Consider the following 16,950-nt stretch of genomic DNA (forward strand, 5'->3'; position numbering starts at 1 on the left):
GCGAACAACAAACATCATAATTTGCTTACAGGCAATTTGCCGTATAGTTGAACCGTGCACGGTCCCCTGTCTGCTCTACGTAATGTTGCTGTTGTGAAAGGGGCCAATCCTTCTGCTGCGTCTTGTCTCTTGTTTTACAGCGACAGCCGTTAAGGGCTCAATTTCGTGAAGGATACTGTCCCGTACGTCGCATCGCCGAAAACCCAGCGAGATAAAGCGACGAAACGAGATAACAGATATCACGAGTTATTTTACAAAGACAGATCTGTTATCTCGTTTCTCGTTGACCACTTGCAACCGCGATGTCTCCAACAGGATGAAAGGAGAGCCGCATCAGCCTTGACGAAGAGCATAGAACTCTCATTATAAACTAGAAACTAAGCCAGCCAAGGAGGGGCATCTCAACAAGCGAGTCGACACGATAGATACTGTAGGCCTAGCGTATTACGAATGGCGCAAGGAAGCACGACTTGCATTGGACTGGATACCAGGGTGCCGAATGCGCCTGGCCTTCACGGGTGGATAGGCTGTGGCCCAATCCAGAATCTCGATCATGGCGCCTCCCGGACTTCGACACTTAGAGAAGGTCTCGCCTTCGTACAGCTCCCTTGCTCTCCCCCATCACCCTCTCTCCCAGCTTTTCTTCTAGCCTCTCCCTTTATGATTTCTATGACGAAGAGTGTCTACCAATGCGCGTGTGGCTTCACCGCTTCACTTCGAAGGAGACGTCACGAGCACATAAAGAGTTCTGTCGCTGTCGTTGATTTGATGCCGCTGTAATGCATCATATCTGCTAGTTTTTTTCTCTCTCTCCTTCGCGCTGCTGGCGCTGCCGTATTCAACCCACGACCGACTAGATTATAACGACCACGTCATAATCGGCATCCCCTATGAGGAGCCCGTCCTTACGATCCGCTAGGGGCGCTACTCATCGGCCCGCGAGATCTGCATCATGATTGGACAATGGAAATTTGAATTTTGGACGCGCAGAAGCGGAGGTACGACTACCGTAGCAGACGACAGCAACAGCTCTTATGAAAACGCGCAGAATGATGACGATAATCAACTTTAGAAAGAATCATCTCCCGTGCCGGGGACATCCACCGCATGTACAGAAACACTAAGGTAAGCTCAAGTACAAAGTGCTACAGAAATTGAGGAAGCAATAACCGAGCCGATGAGTAGCGACGCCACTAGCTTCCAAATGCGGCGCTGGGGAGGGATGCCAATGACATGGTCGTTATAATCTAATGGGTCTTGATTCAACCAATTTAACGGCCCCTGCGAGGGAGTTTTTCCACGTTTCGTTTTCGTGGCCACGTTTACAACTGAGTTTTAGCAGACCGTTGATAACGTGGCTTGCGTCGAACCGTATCAAACGGAAGCAATCAGTGGATAAGATTCTGAGTCACATACGACTGGCCCAAGCAACACAATGTACTGAAAGTCGAGTGCACTGGGAGTGGACCGCATGTGTCTTATCAATGTTGCTTAGTTTCACGAGTCTGTTCAAGGCCTTCCCCCTACCCACCCATCCCTATTGCACTCGACTTTCAGTACATTGCGCTGCTTGGTGCGATTGGCTCCGATGGCAACGATAACTGTAGTAACGGTTTGCCAAAACTCGCATATATCGCCCGGGGAACGTTTCGGCGTCATCACCACACGTGATCTCCAAGCAGCAGCCAATGAGTGCAGCGCTTATACGCTGCGACACACGCAACCTCAAGAAAACTCGGTGGGTCCGCTCATAAATGCTATAGCATTTAAGACAAGAGATCGGAACTGGGTTGGAGAACTGGAGGTCGAAAGGGCAACAGGAAAACGATACGATAAAGGAAGCTGCCAAACTGAAACTTCAAACCACGGAAACAACACCGAGGGGTGACCTTATCGTGGTTCCGGATACGTTATCATCAACACGGCATCCAATAAGCGGAAACGCTATTGAGTGGAGGCGGTGGACACGTGCAGCATTCGCAGGCGGTGGAACCAAGGTTAATACGAACGCCGGGGGTCTCCTCGCCCTTGAAGCCCTAGCACGTTGCTCCCACAGCGCGTCAACCGCAGCTGCTGAAGCGCACGCAAGACATGGAATCTACCGCGTTGTAGTCGTCGCTCGCCTGCTAGAATACTACATACAGCGCGGACCAAAAACTGGACTAATAACCTAAAAGGTAACTATATGCCGAATTTGTAACGTTGGGTTCGTTGGAGCGCGTACAGCGCGCATACATACACGCTACCAAGGATATGGTAGAGTGTTCTAGTAACGTGCGCAATCACGTTGCGTACGCTAGAAAATGTCATGCTCACACTGCGCACGCGCGCAAAGCAACGTTTGGGGCGGACGAAGTGTACACGCGGTACTTACGCACGCAATGGGATTGTGCAGGCAGTACTAATATTTTCTATTTTTATGCAAACATCATGACTCCGGAAATCTGACTATGTATATAGCACGGATGAAGTCTTGCAGGTGATGTCTACGACTTGCAGGGGCATTAGTATGTACAGGACCAGCTCCCGTGGCATATGGTTAGGATGATCGCTTTCCACGCCGAGACTGGGACGTGACACGGGTTCGAATCCTGTCACCGGCTGTGTTGTCTGAGGTTTTCCCTGGGTTTTCCGAAGACTTTCGAGACGAATGTCGGCACAGTTCCTCCTGAAGTCGGCCCAGGACGCACACTAACCCCCCCTGTCCCCCGCTCCTTCCTGCTGTCCTCTCTCCATCTGTCCACGTCTGTACGCCGCTCATAGCCACAATTGCTTCGCTGCGCTAACAGCGAAAATTAAAAAAAAAAGTACGTACATCAGGTTGGAACAAAAGTTTACGGAAAACGCGAGCGACGTACTTTGTCTTCGGTGCGCTACCCTTGATTACCATCGGCTGCCGGAAGCGGGTGAGTTCACTGTTTTTCGGAGGGATGGAAGGGTTCACTGTTAGCGACACACAGTGGTAGTTCCGGTGTTGCTTGGGTGTCACTGGGAGGGAAGCTACCGCTGTGTGTCGCTAACAGCGTACCCTTCCACCTTTCCGAGACAATGAACTCACCTGCTTCCGGGGGCCGCTATGGTGTCGCAACGAAGAAAAAGTGCGCCATTCGCGTGTTTCGTAAACTTTTGTCCCAACCTGTACAAGAAAAAAATAATGGCTTCTTTCACCGGGCCCTCGATACCTCCAGTTGCGATATTCCCCGACCTCCCGAAGGCCCCCTGTTTCAAAACAAACAAAATTTCCTATTTTCGTAAGTTTTCTATACTTCAGTCACTAAAATCAACGGATATTACGTGGGGTACATATCCTATCATATCACGTTCACACAATTTCACGTAGGGAATATCACCAATTATCACGTTTGTTTGTACATGTGTTCCGTGTTATAAGAAAGGTATTCTACTCATCATATATAGCTCATGTAAAGCAAGCTGATGAAATATACATAGAAATGCTACAATTTAAAACTTCAAAATTTCCCTTGGCATATCTTACGACGTCCAATCACATTTAGGTGTACCGTGTTACTCCGTGGGGTAACACGTGCACATAATACCTTGAATGTTCGTTTAAACTATACAGAAAGAATCTCCGAGACCAACAACGTTTGGAGCAGTCGAGCTTACTCCATTGAGCTCTTTCGTAAATTGAATAAGCTTGTTGCTGCTTCATGATCTCGTTGGTGAACGGCGTATCCGGCCGATCCATTCAGTCTCAACAAGGAACTTTCCGTTTAGTAATGCTATGTTCGAGAGATATAATGAAAAACAAAACGAGAGCTTCTTCGTCAACAGGCGCTTTTTGTATCGACCGAGTTTGTTGCCGAGCTTTGGAATTCTTCGGCGCTATAGAGACAAAATAGCAACCGCTTTTTCAGGAAGATAAAAGGCTATATATTCCGCGCACCCGTCTATTATGCGCAACAATCCGGGACAAAACGTAAGGCAGGCTTCACGTGAGAGGCTCTGATCCCGTAGAAGCCACGTATTAGGAATAGAAAATCGCGTGCAGTATGTTCTGTAGATACCGCTTTGCATACGTTCGCTAGTGGGGGAGAGGGGTATATTTGTTAGACCAAAGGAGAAAAAAAGGAGGCAAAAGTCAGCCAAACGGGACATCGGCTGGCTATTCCGCAAAGAAAAAAGAAAAGTAAATGAAAGAGGAATAAAATAAATAAAAAGAAAAGCTAGTGGGGCGTTGCCTGTGTCATAGGGAAACATTTCGTTTAAGTTTCGTTGGCGAATATGGGGTCTTCGCGGTTCCATTTTGGTTCCAAATTTCCCACCGGTAAAGGAGGCTTCACGCGATGCACTGAAGCGTTGGTTCAAGCCCACGGCCTGGTGTGCTAACGTAACTGCACCATGCATTTTGCAAGAAACGCGTGAGATGACTGTTCTGTACGGCTTCTCAAACACCGTACAGGAAGACGTTCGCAGTTTTGTCGTGCATGCAAAAATAAATAAATAAATAAAATAAAATAAATATATTCCTGTCGCGAGACTCCTTCTTCCATGCACGCAGCTTATGAAAGTGAAGAAAGCAACCAGCATCCAGAATAGTAATGATATGCAGGAAATCCAACAATGAAACCTTGTTTAATATTAACAAGCTTTGGTGTAGTTGCCTACATTTCTTCACCTGAAGGAATGTAGACTACTATACATGAAAGCTTGTGAATGTTAAAGACGGCTCCCCTGTTGAGTTTCCCGCATATCATGCACGCAGCTTGTGAGAAAATTGGCCAGTGGCGCGCACGCAAGGAATATTGTTGTAAACAGGAAGACAAGTTCGCATCAGATTTTTCCCGCATGCAAAAAATAAAAAAATATATCTTGGTGTCGCGACACTCTTGCTTCGATGGACGCAGCTTGTGGGAAAATTGGCCAGTGGCACGCAGGCAAAGAATATTGTGGTAATCCAGCACAGAAGGCGATATTAGTTGATTTCTTTTGCCTCCTAAGAGGAACTAAATATAAGGCACATACCATCAACCTGCCGCCGTGGGATGCGCGCGTTGAAAATCGAAGAGCGCGTGTAGTACGTTTTGCTGCCACTGCCCTTCATTGGATAGCAGTGTGTTGTGTTTCTTATGGTGATGCTTTTAAATGTACATTTGTGGCTGAATTCTGTGAGGCTCCTTTGAAGTCCCGAGCTTTTCAGCTCGACTTGTTGAGGACGGTACACTTGGGTGCCCCAGTGTGGGGGCTCTTTTGCAAAAATCGCGTGCAGCGCGAACTTTACATGGGAGAGAGGTACTGCCTTTTTTTCCCCTTTCCCAAATGCACTACCAAAGGTACGACAAGTTAAAGGGGTTTGAGCACCCGAAACCCTCTTTCCTCCCCTGTGAGGATGCCACTGATCATAAATAACATAGTTAAGAGTGTGGAGGGTATGATTTCTTTGAGCTTGGAGGAGGTGGTCGGGACAGAGACACAAAGCACAAGTAGACGAGACGAGACAATGGTTTCGCGTGCTCGAAATACCACTTGCGTGAACTTGAAATACGAAACAGATGTAACTACTCCTACAACACCAAGTGCTGAATAAGCTGCGAAAATGACAAGGAAGATCAAGCTTCAATGCCAGAAGGATGACCTATGCAGCACAAAGAAGATATGTGAAGAACGTCGGAACAAAAATGATATTTTCGGTTCAGATTCTGGATGCGACGTTCTGTCCACGTTGACTTTCGCAGTCAGTCCAGTTGCGGATCATTGAGACAGAGAAGTACAAGAAGTTGAACCAAGAAATGGGGGATAGGGTCAAAGTCAGTTGATAAACGTAGACCGCAACATTTGCCACAGTTGCCCTATGTCCTTCGAAGGTGTCACTACACTGTTTGCCTCGAGTTCCGTGCGACGTTCGGCGTTCGGCGTTGTCGTTCGACGTTCGTCGTAGCTTCGTGTTGGCGTGACAGTTTGAAAGCGGACTCCCGACTTTAATCACGCATAGTATGTATAATAAAGAAAATATACCGAGGAGCGAAAGCATTCAGTCGCTCACGCCTCCTTCACATACAAATTCGTTTAGGGAGCACCCCAAGAACAGCACATACACTTCGATTATGAAAAGAGGAGAAGAAAGGGCATATATACGCCGGCTCATTCACACATGTGTTTCAAAAGCGGCGCCGCCTCAGCGTTCGCGGCGCCGCTGAGAGGGGCCTGTCTGTCACACATAGCCGAGCCGCCATCCTGGAAACGCGCTTCGTTGTTGTTGCTACGTGAAGATCGTACAGACACTTCCAGCTCCCTTCCTCAAAATTTACATTGTGAAGCATGTTATCCATTTTATAGTTATAGTGAAGCATTTCTGCTGGAATCATCAATCGTTGGAATGACAGACGTGACACAATAGCAGAGAAAGAACGGCAGAAGAAGCGAGACACGTATTTATCTACCGACGACCAACACGCGGTCACACACAAGTCTTAATTATTTTCGTCGATTCCGTGGTTTGCGCAAATTCCCAGCTCATCGTTGACAGCTCAGACACCAAACAGCTATTGCTGACAATGAATTTACTCCTGCGGCAGCACCAAAGACACACACACGTACAAATGACAAAAGATCCCAGCGCGGTATCGGGAGGCCCGCCGTTGCCCGCCGGCGCCAAAGAGAAGCCACCTCCACCCCTCCGAGCGCTCCGATTGGCTGGATGAAAAGCGTTCGCGTTTCTTCCCTCCTAAGCTGCAGCACGGAGCGGTTCTCGAAAAGCGGCCGGAAACGCTCCGCGGCTCGCGTTTCGCGGCGCCGCGAACGCGAAACGCGCTCAAAAAACGCATGTGTGAATCCAGCTTAAGTCCAATTTTTCTTTCCGTACGTACGGAAGATTTCGGTTGGCTGCGGTAGGGGATCTGTATGACGAAATCAAAATAACAACAGAATGAGAGCGGGCTACGGGAACGCCTCCTCGGAGGGAACCATAGTTATCGCCGTGTTGGTTATCTATCTTGGAATGACACAGCAGGGCGTTCGTCGCCGACGTCCTGCACAGACACCGTTCTGGCGAGAACGTTCTGCGCGATTGGAAGCTCTCTACGCAAAAGCAATTCCGTACTCTCACGACAATGCAAACAACTTGAAGAGCAACTCGTGCAAACAATGACTGGCAAACAATAGTTTAAATTGCCTGAGCCGTGTGCTGCGGACTGTGGTTCGATCAACCTGAGGACAAGATATTGTGCGATTTTGGCATGTCTTTGGCAGCGTAGCTTCCCACTTATGTGTCTAGGAAGTACCGATAAGCGATAACTGCACCGTCGAGTTGTATGTTTTCTCATTGATATCTTACTGCTGAAGTAAAGATGACGTGCTTAGGTTACGACACGTTTTATGAGCTCCTGGAGCCTCTTGACAGCACACAGCAGGGTGCTGTAAAAGGTATTGATGTCAGCCTTGTGCAGGGAGATGCTTCAGCGAAGAAGTGCACCAAATAAGTGCGAGAAGTGCAAGTGTGCGCTGGACTCTGATGACCGTCACACCCAACAAAGGGACCAGCGGCATGGCCGAGTGGGCTAAGGCGTCTAAGGCGGCCAAGGTCGTGCTGTAGACTCGGAGGTGGTGGGTTCGAATCCTACCGCCGGCTGTGCTGTCTGAGGTTTTCCCTGGGTTTTCCGAAGACTTTCCAGACGAATGTCGGCACAGTTCCCCCTGAAGTCGGCCCAGGACGCATACTAATCCCCCTGTCCCCCACTCCTTCCTGCTGTCCTCTCTCCGTCTGTCCACATCTGTACGCCGCTCATAGCCACAGTTGCTTCGCGGTGCTAACACGCAATCAAAAAAACACCCAACAAAGGGAGTTGTGCTTCACTTTTATGGATTCTGCTCCGGTGCTGGACAGTTGGTCTTCCGCTTGTTGCACCAGTTAGGCACACTATGTCTGAAATGCTTTCCTCCTTTCGTTTCTTTTCTATTCTTTTCATTTCATTTATGTGCAGCAGCCGAATGTTAGGCTTGTACAAAATGAGATGGGTGGATGGACAATGGATGACGAAGGACACAAATAAATGTTGGGTATTACATGTTACCAACCAACCAAAGGAAAAACGACCCGAAACGGCCGTAGTCAGCAAAACGTCATACATGCGCAAATATGCGCATAAATCAGCTGTTTCAGGGACGAATCCTAGAGAACATTAAAGGTGGCGAGGCTGTTCTGTGCGTTCGGGACATTGGAAACAGATGTTTTTGGCTGGGATGTTATCATTACCTTCAGAACGTCCTCTTCTTATCTGATTTACCTTGTCATTTTCACAGCTTATCCAGGACTTAGTGTTGTAGGAGCAGCTGGATCTGTTTCGTACTTCAAATTCACGCAAGCAGGATTTGGAGCATGCCAAGTTCATGCTGAAGCGTACAGTGGAACCCCACGCTCGGGCACCCAACTGTAGCTTCCTCAACAAGTCGAGCCGAAAAGCTGGGAACTTCAAAGGAGCCTCGCAAAATTCAGCCACAAATCTGTATTAAAAAGCATCACCATAAGAGCAACAATGTCGCAATGAGTCTAAAGCGGTCTTCAATTTTCAATGCGCGCATCCCACGGCGGTAGGTTGGTGATATCTGCTTTACGTTTAGTCCCAACCTCTTAGGAGGCAAAAGAAATCAACTAATATCGCCCTCTGTACTTGTTTATCGCGATATTCCTTGCCTGCGCTCCACTGGCCAACTTGCTCACAAGCTGCGTGCGACAGTCTCGCGACAGCAAGATGCCTGTTTTTTGCGTGCGCAACAAATCTGCGGACTTGTCTTCCTGTACGATGTTTGAGAATCCGTACGAAACAGTCAACTCACGCGTTTCTTGCAAAATGCATGGTGAATTTATGTTAACTCACCAGGTCGGGGGCTTGAACCAGCGCTTCAATGCATCGCGTGAAGCCTCCTTTACGGGTTGGAAATTTGGAACCAAAACCGAACCTCGAGGACTCCAATAATCGCCAACGAAACTCGGATCAAATGTTTCGCTATGACACAGGCAATGTTCCATTAGCGAACCAATGCAAAGCGGTATCAACGGAACGTGCTGCACGAGTTTTTTCCATTCCTATTACATGGCTTCTAGCGAGTCAGTTTCAGGTGAAGCCCGCTTTACGTTTTGTCCCGAATTGCTGGGCATATGGGCTCAATGTGTCTATCGATGCATGTTGCTCTGTGCTAATTAAGTGTTTTACTAGCAAACGAGATTGAGCCCGTACCGTAGACATTTCTACTTCGCTTTCGATAAATAAACAAATAGACAAAAATAAATCTTAAACATACGCCTTCAGCATTGTCATATTTTCTGACGAATAGTTGTCTTCAATGCATTTTGCCTTAACACTTCGGAAACGGCGGCCGTATTTTCCATAGATCGAGAAGTTACCCGTAAATAAGTTAATAGCGAAGTTCTTCAGACTGAAATGTAACTCGCAGTTACAGAGTTACTTTAAAAAAGGAAAGAGTTACTCTCAGGTTACTTCGTACACAAAATAGCACCACACAGGTGCTGGGCGCGTGAGCAGTTGAGTTCGACCTTGAGTTGCCTGCGGAGGAGTGCAACATGCTTAGATCGTTTTCGTTTATGCCCAACAATTTGAACGCTTTGCATCTTAGTCGCTGTGGGCGCACAATGGTTCAGCTTCATTTCAATGGCAGCGGTCCTTACTTCCTGAATAGAATACTGTCATTGATTGAATATCACGTTTTATGGCATAAAATGCCATGAAAGAACCGGAGAGAAAGCAAGAAAATAAGTGGATGTGAGTGAAAAGCGAATTAAAAGTAACTTGGAACTTAGCTTAAGTTATTTTGGTAAAGTTACCTGAAAAAGAAACGAGTTCCTCTGAAGGTCACCACAGCGCAAAAGTACTGAGTCAAGTTACAAGTTACCAAGCTATACGTTCTTCTCTAGCAAGGCGAGTGGTTCTATGGGTACTTTACATGGGGGAAGAGGATTTCACCCTCGTTACCCTCTCCCAAACGCAGTATCAAAAGTGCGACTTCGGGGGAGGCATGTCCATTTGATGCCGTGCTCGGAGCGCAACAGGCAACACGGTTTGCGTCTGTAATGATTCTCAACTTATCAAGTCAATTAAAAGAAATTTGCATGAGCTTCGTAGTTAACGCCCTGTGTTTTTAAGTGCAATGGCAGTGTTGCTTCCTGTATAACAACAAGGGCTGTGCGAATAGTAATTTTAGAACCCAAGCGAACATGAAGCGAATAGTTATGTAACTGGAAGTGCGCATACGGATCTTCCGTGAAGCAGCACTCATGTGTGTGCGCGAGTGTGCATGTCTCACCTTTTCCACCGTCATCCCACTCATATACTAACCCACACGCACTGAGGTATGGTACAGCAATTGTTGCGGTGAATCACCTCATCCTATAATCAGTCATGTAGTTGTTGTTGTTGATTTTGTACCCTCCTTCCTGGCGTTTTTTGGGCTTGCGAGCGCAGGTTGGGAACTATTCGAAAATATTCTGTTTGGAAGAAGCTGGGATGCGAACATATTCGATTCGGAATTCGAATCTAATACGCAATTACTAGTTTCGGTTTTTGAAAAAATTCTAACATTCGCACAGCACCAATAACAACGGATTTTCGGCGATCGTCTCAGCAACCATGCTGAAAACTCAAAAGAAAACGGACGTGCTGCATCTAAGTCACGTGATCCTAGTACACGACGAAGGACAGCAGTCCGTGCGGGGCAATGAACGCAAGGTGACGCGTTATTTATTTCCTGACTAAATGACGTAAGAATCATCTCCCTCCTAGTTTCCTATTGACGTGTTTCTGTTTTATTTATTTTTATTCTTCCAATGCTCTAAGAGGCTTCCCCTCGCTGCGACTTCGGCGACCATTGCCTCCCAGCAGCACAGGCGCCCCGACATCCTTGCCTAACCGTGCGTATCCACGCGTTGAGAGCAGCAACTAAACATTAGTTTCAAAATCACCGCCACACTTTTCTTCGTGACTGCGTCCGACACGTCCTTGACACCGCTGCGAGGTTACTTTAGGTGTGAATGGTGCGGAGACAGGAAGGATTTCTTCTCGTGAAGGAGCGGGAAAAGGTAAGGTTATGGTTTCACACAGTGCAAAGTGCCACCACGGACTAAAGGGCGCAGAATTTACGTCACTGCGTTCCCGATATGTCTCACACTATACTGTACAGGTATAGTGCGGTATATGGTATAGGTATAATGTATACAATATAGGTATCCTACTGTATACTGTACACAGTATAGGAATCCTACTGTATACTGTACACAGTATAGGTATACTACTGTATACTGTATACAGTAGAGGTGTACTGTATACAGTATAGTGTGAAGCAATCTTTCGGGAGCATACAAACGAAAGATTGCTTCACTATGTGACGCTGAAGTATTGTATAATTAATTTCTGGTTTTGAGAAGCATATAGCATCACGGGGTGGCCCAGTCTAAGAGAGGATCTGACAACAATGCTCCTCCAAGGTGAATTTCCGTTCCCTCATCGCAGCTTCTGGACAGTCTTCTAACGTGGAGCAGAGTGCGGAGACGTGCGCTGTATGAAGTTTTACCGTTTCTTTTTAAAATTCATGGAAAGCGCGACGGCATTTTATATTTTGCGCGCAGAGGTTTTGAGCGAGGTTTTATTTATTATACGATGATGATGATGACGGATAGAAAAAAAATGGATGGGTGAGTTGCGACTAAGTAATTTATAATAAGAAGTAAAATAAATATAATATTTAGTGCGCAGTGGACACTTTAATTTCGCGCGCTCCATAACTCGCGAATTCGCTATAGGCGGGACGTTTGGGGAATGTTTCGCTGGACTGTATTCGCAATTTTTATCTACTTTCCTGCCATCATAAACAGTACCTCGCTCGATATTCGCGAGACTCGCGAAAATTACCACTTGTAACCGAGAAGGGCTCGCCGAAGAGGGAAGGTCGTATACAGGCAGACAAGGGACAAGCGCTACATCCAACATATGTTGTGCTAGTCCCTTGTGTCTCTTCGGTGACCACTTCTCGGTTACTTTGTGTATCACCAACAAACCCAAAGATCACCACTTATCTTAGACGAGAAAATTATCATCATTAGTGTATTTGTTGTTGTTGTTGTTTCAGACGAAACGCAGTTTTTACGAGTCCTATTGTCGACGCTGAAGCAGGGCCGGCGTCTGCTTTTTGGTCCTGGGGGAACACTCAGAGATTTGCGCCCTCCCCCCCCCCCCCCGCCCGTACCACAAACTTCTTTGGCCGTGCGTTCTGTGGGTGATCCCTAGCACATGACGCCCCGAAACGAAACACGGCACAACGGAGCGAATGAAAAGCGTGCCATACGGCATCCATGGAACCTTTGATATATTCGATTCTATTGAAATGACAGGCTTGTACACAATGCGTTAACCACGTGCCAAAGTACAGTAGTAGGAGCAGCAGCACTTGACAGTGAGACAGGCAGACGCGAATTTATTGTTGTGCAATGCCAGACTGAAGAGTGCAATCGTCCAGGCGCCGCCGAGACGCCGTCTGGTTGCGACGATGGTTGTATTCCGAAACAATAGTAGTGGTGGCCGCGGCGCGAGTAGCATGCAATAGCAAAACATCCTGAGAAGGTGGTATACAGGCGAAAGCTACAAATTGTAGGCTGTCAATGTGGGTCGATAGAACGAAAATTTTTACTTCATGCGCCACATACGTACACGTTGGTTTAGAACAGCGTGCATTTTATGATCCAGTGGAGTAGCCAGTCCTGGCTGGGTCGGGGCTAACATCTCCATATTTTTCTTTTTCATTTCCATTTCCTCCACTGTCATCGGTTTGTGAGCCGCCAGACACCGTGAACTCCCAGTAATTCGGCCATCATTTTTGCGCCCCCTCGGCGGACGTCTGGGGAGGGGGGGGGCATTTCCCCCCCTGCCCCTCCCGTAGGCGCCGGCTCTGCGCTGAAGTCCAAGAGCGTCACATTAGCACTTTCTCCTCGCAATTCTCCTCGACGTGTTGTCACGCCATTGTGAGAATGGATATCATTTTTCGTTTCAAAGTGAGCTTCTCGTGACTTTGACGCGGGTGAAGTACACGAAAAAGACTGAACTTCACTGCATAGCACGGCGTACGCCTCCCTCTCTCATCGAACCACAAGTGATAACCCTATCATCTGTGGCAATAGCTGGCACACAGAGTGCTGTGCGGTGCAGTTCTGTTTTTATTGTGTACTTCCACAACTGATCGCGATAAGCCAATGTTTATTCAAGGGCGTCGGGTCTACTCAATCTGAACTGCATCCGTGGTACACCACCGGAAGATAACCGTTTCGCTGAGCATGAGAAGAGTAAGTTCTTGCGTACCGTACGGTTATCGTCTTTTTGTACGTAAGATATAGCGTTGGTGGTTCTGCGCGCGCGCAAAACATAAAGAGGGCTTCGCGCAGTGCGCAGAACCACAAACGCTGTCCCTTATGTACGCAAAGGCGGTAGCGTACGATGCACTAAAACTCTCTTTAGAGAGTTTTAGACATGAGAGTGCGCGTAAGGCACAATGTTATGTGAGTGTGTGCGATGCACTAAAACTCTCTAAAGAGAGTTTCTAAATCTAAAACTCTCTAACGAGAGTTTTAGATTTAGAGAGTTTTAGACATGAGAGCGCGCGTAAGGCACAATGTTATGTGAGTGTGTGTGTGTGTGTTTTATCGTTTGTGTTCGCAAAAGCCTCAGCTATAAGGGACTGATTGCTTGTCTGATATGTTCATCCCGGTGTTGTTTATCAGTATTTAGTATCGATAACGGAAAAACATCCGATCCTTCTTTCGTCAGTCGATCTCAGTACTACGAGTCTTCGTGTAGGGCTGCGCCGCAAAACACCAGATCATGATCATTAATGTTTGGAAGTTCGTTTTATTTTTTCTTCCGTCAATATGTATATAAACTGTTAGATAGGGACTGCTAGGTGCTAGGCCCGAGATGCACCCCCCCCCCCCCCCACTCCCGCCAAGAAAAAAAAAATGTAGAGGCGATCAGCACACCGTTTGGCACCATGTCCACAGGCAGTCGATTTTCACAGGTTAAACAACATGACCTCGCGATCCTACCTCGGTAGTTAGTCCTAGCAATATTACTACGACCTCGGCATGTGTTGCGTTCAACATTTTGTGACTGTAGACCATGCGTGAGGAAACACAAGAAGATCAGTTATGTGCATGCGTATAAGAATTCGTGGCTTTGCTTCAAAAGTGAACCAACCAGTTATCACGAACTTACGCAAACACGTCAGCCTCGCGAGAGAGCTAAATTCGTGTCACGGCATCCAAATAACCACGTAATTCACCCTCAAAATAGCTCATATCCTGCACAGCAAAATCACCGACATTGAGCCGGTATCCCACCACGCTGCGTGCAGAGACCACGTGACGCCCATTCTGAACCATCGTCTGCATCCTATTATCATTTTAGAGAGAGAGAGAGAGAGAGACAAAGACGGGCGAGGAGGCGCAAGGCGAGTGCATTGGCCATCGGCCACTTTGCTGGAAGGTACGATTTCCGAAGCAGTAACGGATACGAAGGCCACACTGAATACGATTCATGTGTGCCACTTCCTCATCACAGCGTTGGCGGTATGACTTGCTAGCGTGACAGCGTTGGCAGCGGGACTTGAAAAGGATGCAATTTTCTCTACGTAGGTACGTAGGCCTTTATTTAATTTTGGGATGGGTACCAACTGCTTTGAGCTGCCAAGGCGTCTGATCAAGAGAGTTGCGTGAAATGAAGCTATGTTTCTTTTTTTTTTTTCTTCTTCTTCTTCTTCTTCTATTTTGAGCAACCGATATCAATACCAAAAGGTTGGCGTTCCGAAACAACAACTTTATTTAAAGTTAGTGATGGCGTTCCGAATTTCACGATTTCAAAACAGAAAAGCGTGAACCTGTGCTGGAAATTTGGATGTTAAGGCAAATAGTTGTCGTCAAATCACCGCCGTCTGAACGTAAAAGAACAAAACAAATACATGATACTTCGTCTGCCTAATAAAACAGTGGCATATTAACCTGCTTTGCGCTTCGATGGTGTCGCTTTGAAATGAGTTATATACAGATTAAGTTTTTTGGTATATGTCTTCACCAAAAATGCAACCTGGAATTATCATGTCGATTGCCTGCGTATTGAGTTATCAAGAGAAATAGTATTGTTGCAAAGATTTAGTCCCTGTCTGCCCAGTTTTGTGAAGCATTGTCTTTACTCTGCAATTGTTGATTTGAGGTTGGTTTATTGTGTGCTATAGTATGGTGCAGTGAATCAGGAAAAAAATGGCAAAAGCTTTTACTACTACAAAAACGTATGATTGGATTTATAAATGGATTATCAAAATACGATCATACTGAGACTTATTTTAAGAGTCTCTGTATTCTTCACGCAAACGAAATCTATGCATACCGTTTAGTGCAGAAAATGTACTGTGAGGCGACAACCGAGGTCAGGTCCTTTGTCACGAAGTCGTGCGTTGACTGGAACTTTGATCGCATACAACTGTAGGTCCTCCGGCCGTTTTGTGGTAACATTAGCAACAAATAAGTGCTGTACACAGACTTGCGTTATTTATCCCTTTTTTATATATAATATTCATACAGATATCCTTGAGTGCATGACAAATAAACAGCACCCGACGAAAGTTTCACAACATAGATTACTGCAATGTAATAAATTGGCCCTTGTAAAAATTTGCTTATAACACCACTCTCTGCTGGACGCTACCACATTTATATGCGTTAACCAGGGCTGCATGTTGATTATATAGTTTTATATGAACGCATAATGAGCTCTTGGTTTATATATATGCCTATGCTGAGTCTCACTATTTTATATGTTTGGTTAAATGTTTCTAAAGAATTAGAATTGTGTTTGCTTGTTTATACTACATATATACTATACGTTTACTATATGTTTGAGTTCTGCAACTGGCTAACCTTTCCAGTGACTTCCTACTCTTTCTTCATTCAGTGATCTTAGGCACTTGGGGCTTTGTGTCTTCGGCGTTCCAGCCTCAGCACACAAATTTCCATCGATGTGTATATGTCAAGCGTGCCACAATCCCAGCTGTGGACGGTCGTTTCGACCTTGTTGGGTCTCATCAGCACAGATGAGACCGATGTGCACACGCGCTGTATATATGAGATCCAACGAGGTCGAAACGGCCGTCCATGGGATTGTGACACACTTAACATACGAACATATATCTCACGTGCTGCCAGAGAGCTTCCACAGGCTTACTTGTACATTATATATAATAATAATAATGATTATTATTAATATTACTATTTATTTATTTATAGAGGGTCTCCCTGAAAACGGGTCATTGAATTATAATAAAAACAACAACACCTAGAATCATGCGGTCAACGGCATTTGTTCTTACTAGGTTTTGTGTGTGGGAGAGATTTATTAGACGGATTTCACATGGTACTATACAACAAGCACAACACACACGTAACATACACAACACAAGATCAACGATCAAAGATTGACACCAGGACTTACCCTCCTGGAACGGGCCAATCCACAGCAATACGGTTTTAAATTTTCTTTGGCAGGTGCTGTTGGGGACACGGTTAGCTAAAATCGCCGGTTAGTACTTCGCCGTCCCATATTGCCTCTGTTGCGCTTGAAAGCGTTGTGTCAATATTGTATTTGAAAGTGGACCATGCACTGCACGTGTGATTCAGACTTATTCCCTTATTCAATACAGAGGTTCAATTATAATCTCCTTAGCTAACAAATCTTGCCACAAGAAATGCATTTCTCAAAACACGTTCTTTATCGTATGGGCGTGTTACTTGCGTTGACTATCTTTGAGGTGTCCAAAAGGTGATTGAGCATCTCTTTAGGTCAATACGCTCTCCAGACGCACGATACGCCAGAAGGGTTCCCGAGCGCATTGTTCTGGTAAGCGTTTCTATGAAGTACTTTTGTATTATTGCTATCACGTCATTTT

At 46.2% G+C, this 16,950-nt stretch overlaps 1 protein-coding gene across 3 annotated transcripts in view; it reads left to right on the forward strand.

Annotated features, from left to right (window-relative positions):
• Positions 1-1,825: 1,825 nt before the first annotated feature.
• Positions 1,826-16,950, forward strand: part of LOC135368689 (ileal sodium/bile acid cotransporter-like) — a 33,295-nt gene continuing 18,170 nt past the window's right edge. The window contains exons 1-4 of one of the 3 annotated variants that reach the window (XM_064602137.1): positions 1,826-2,177; positions 14,421-14,498; positions 14,574-14,647; positions 16,844-16,901. The gene's annotated coding sequence lies outside the window, so the exon portion shown is untranslated. Of the gene's footprint in view, positions 2,178-14,420; positions 14,648-16,843; positions 16,902-16,950 lie in introns of all 3 variants that reach the window. The other 2 variants (XM_064602138.1, XM_064602139.1) reach the window with 2 other exon arrangements.

The sequence above is a fragment of the Ornithodoros turicata genome, chromosome 9 (genome assembly GCF_037126465.1).
Source record: "Ornithodoros turicata isolate Travis chromosome 9, ASM3712646v1, whole genome shotgun sequence".
In the NCBI taxonomy this organism is placed as follows: domain Eukaryota; kingdom Metazoa; phylum Arthropoda; class Arachnida; order Ixodida; family Argasidae; genus Ornithodoros; species Ornithodoros turicata.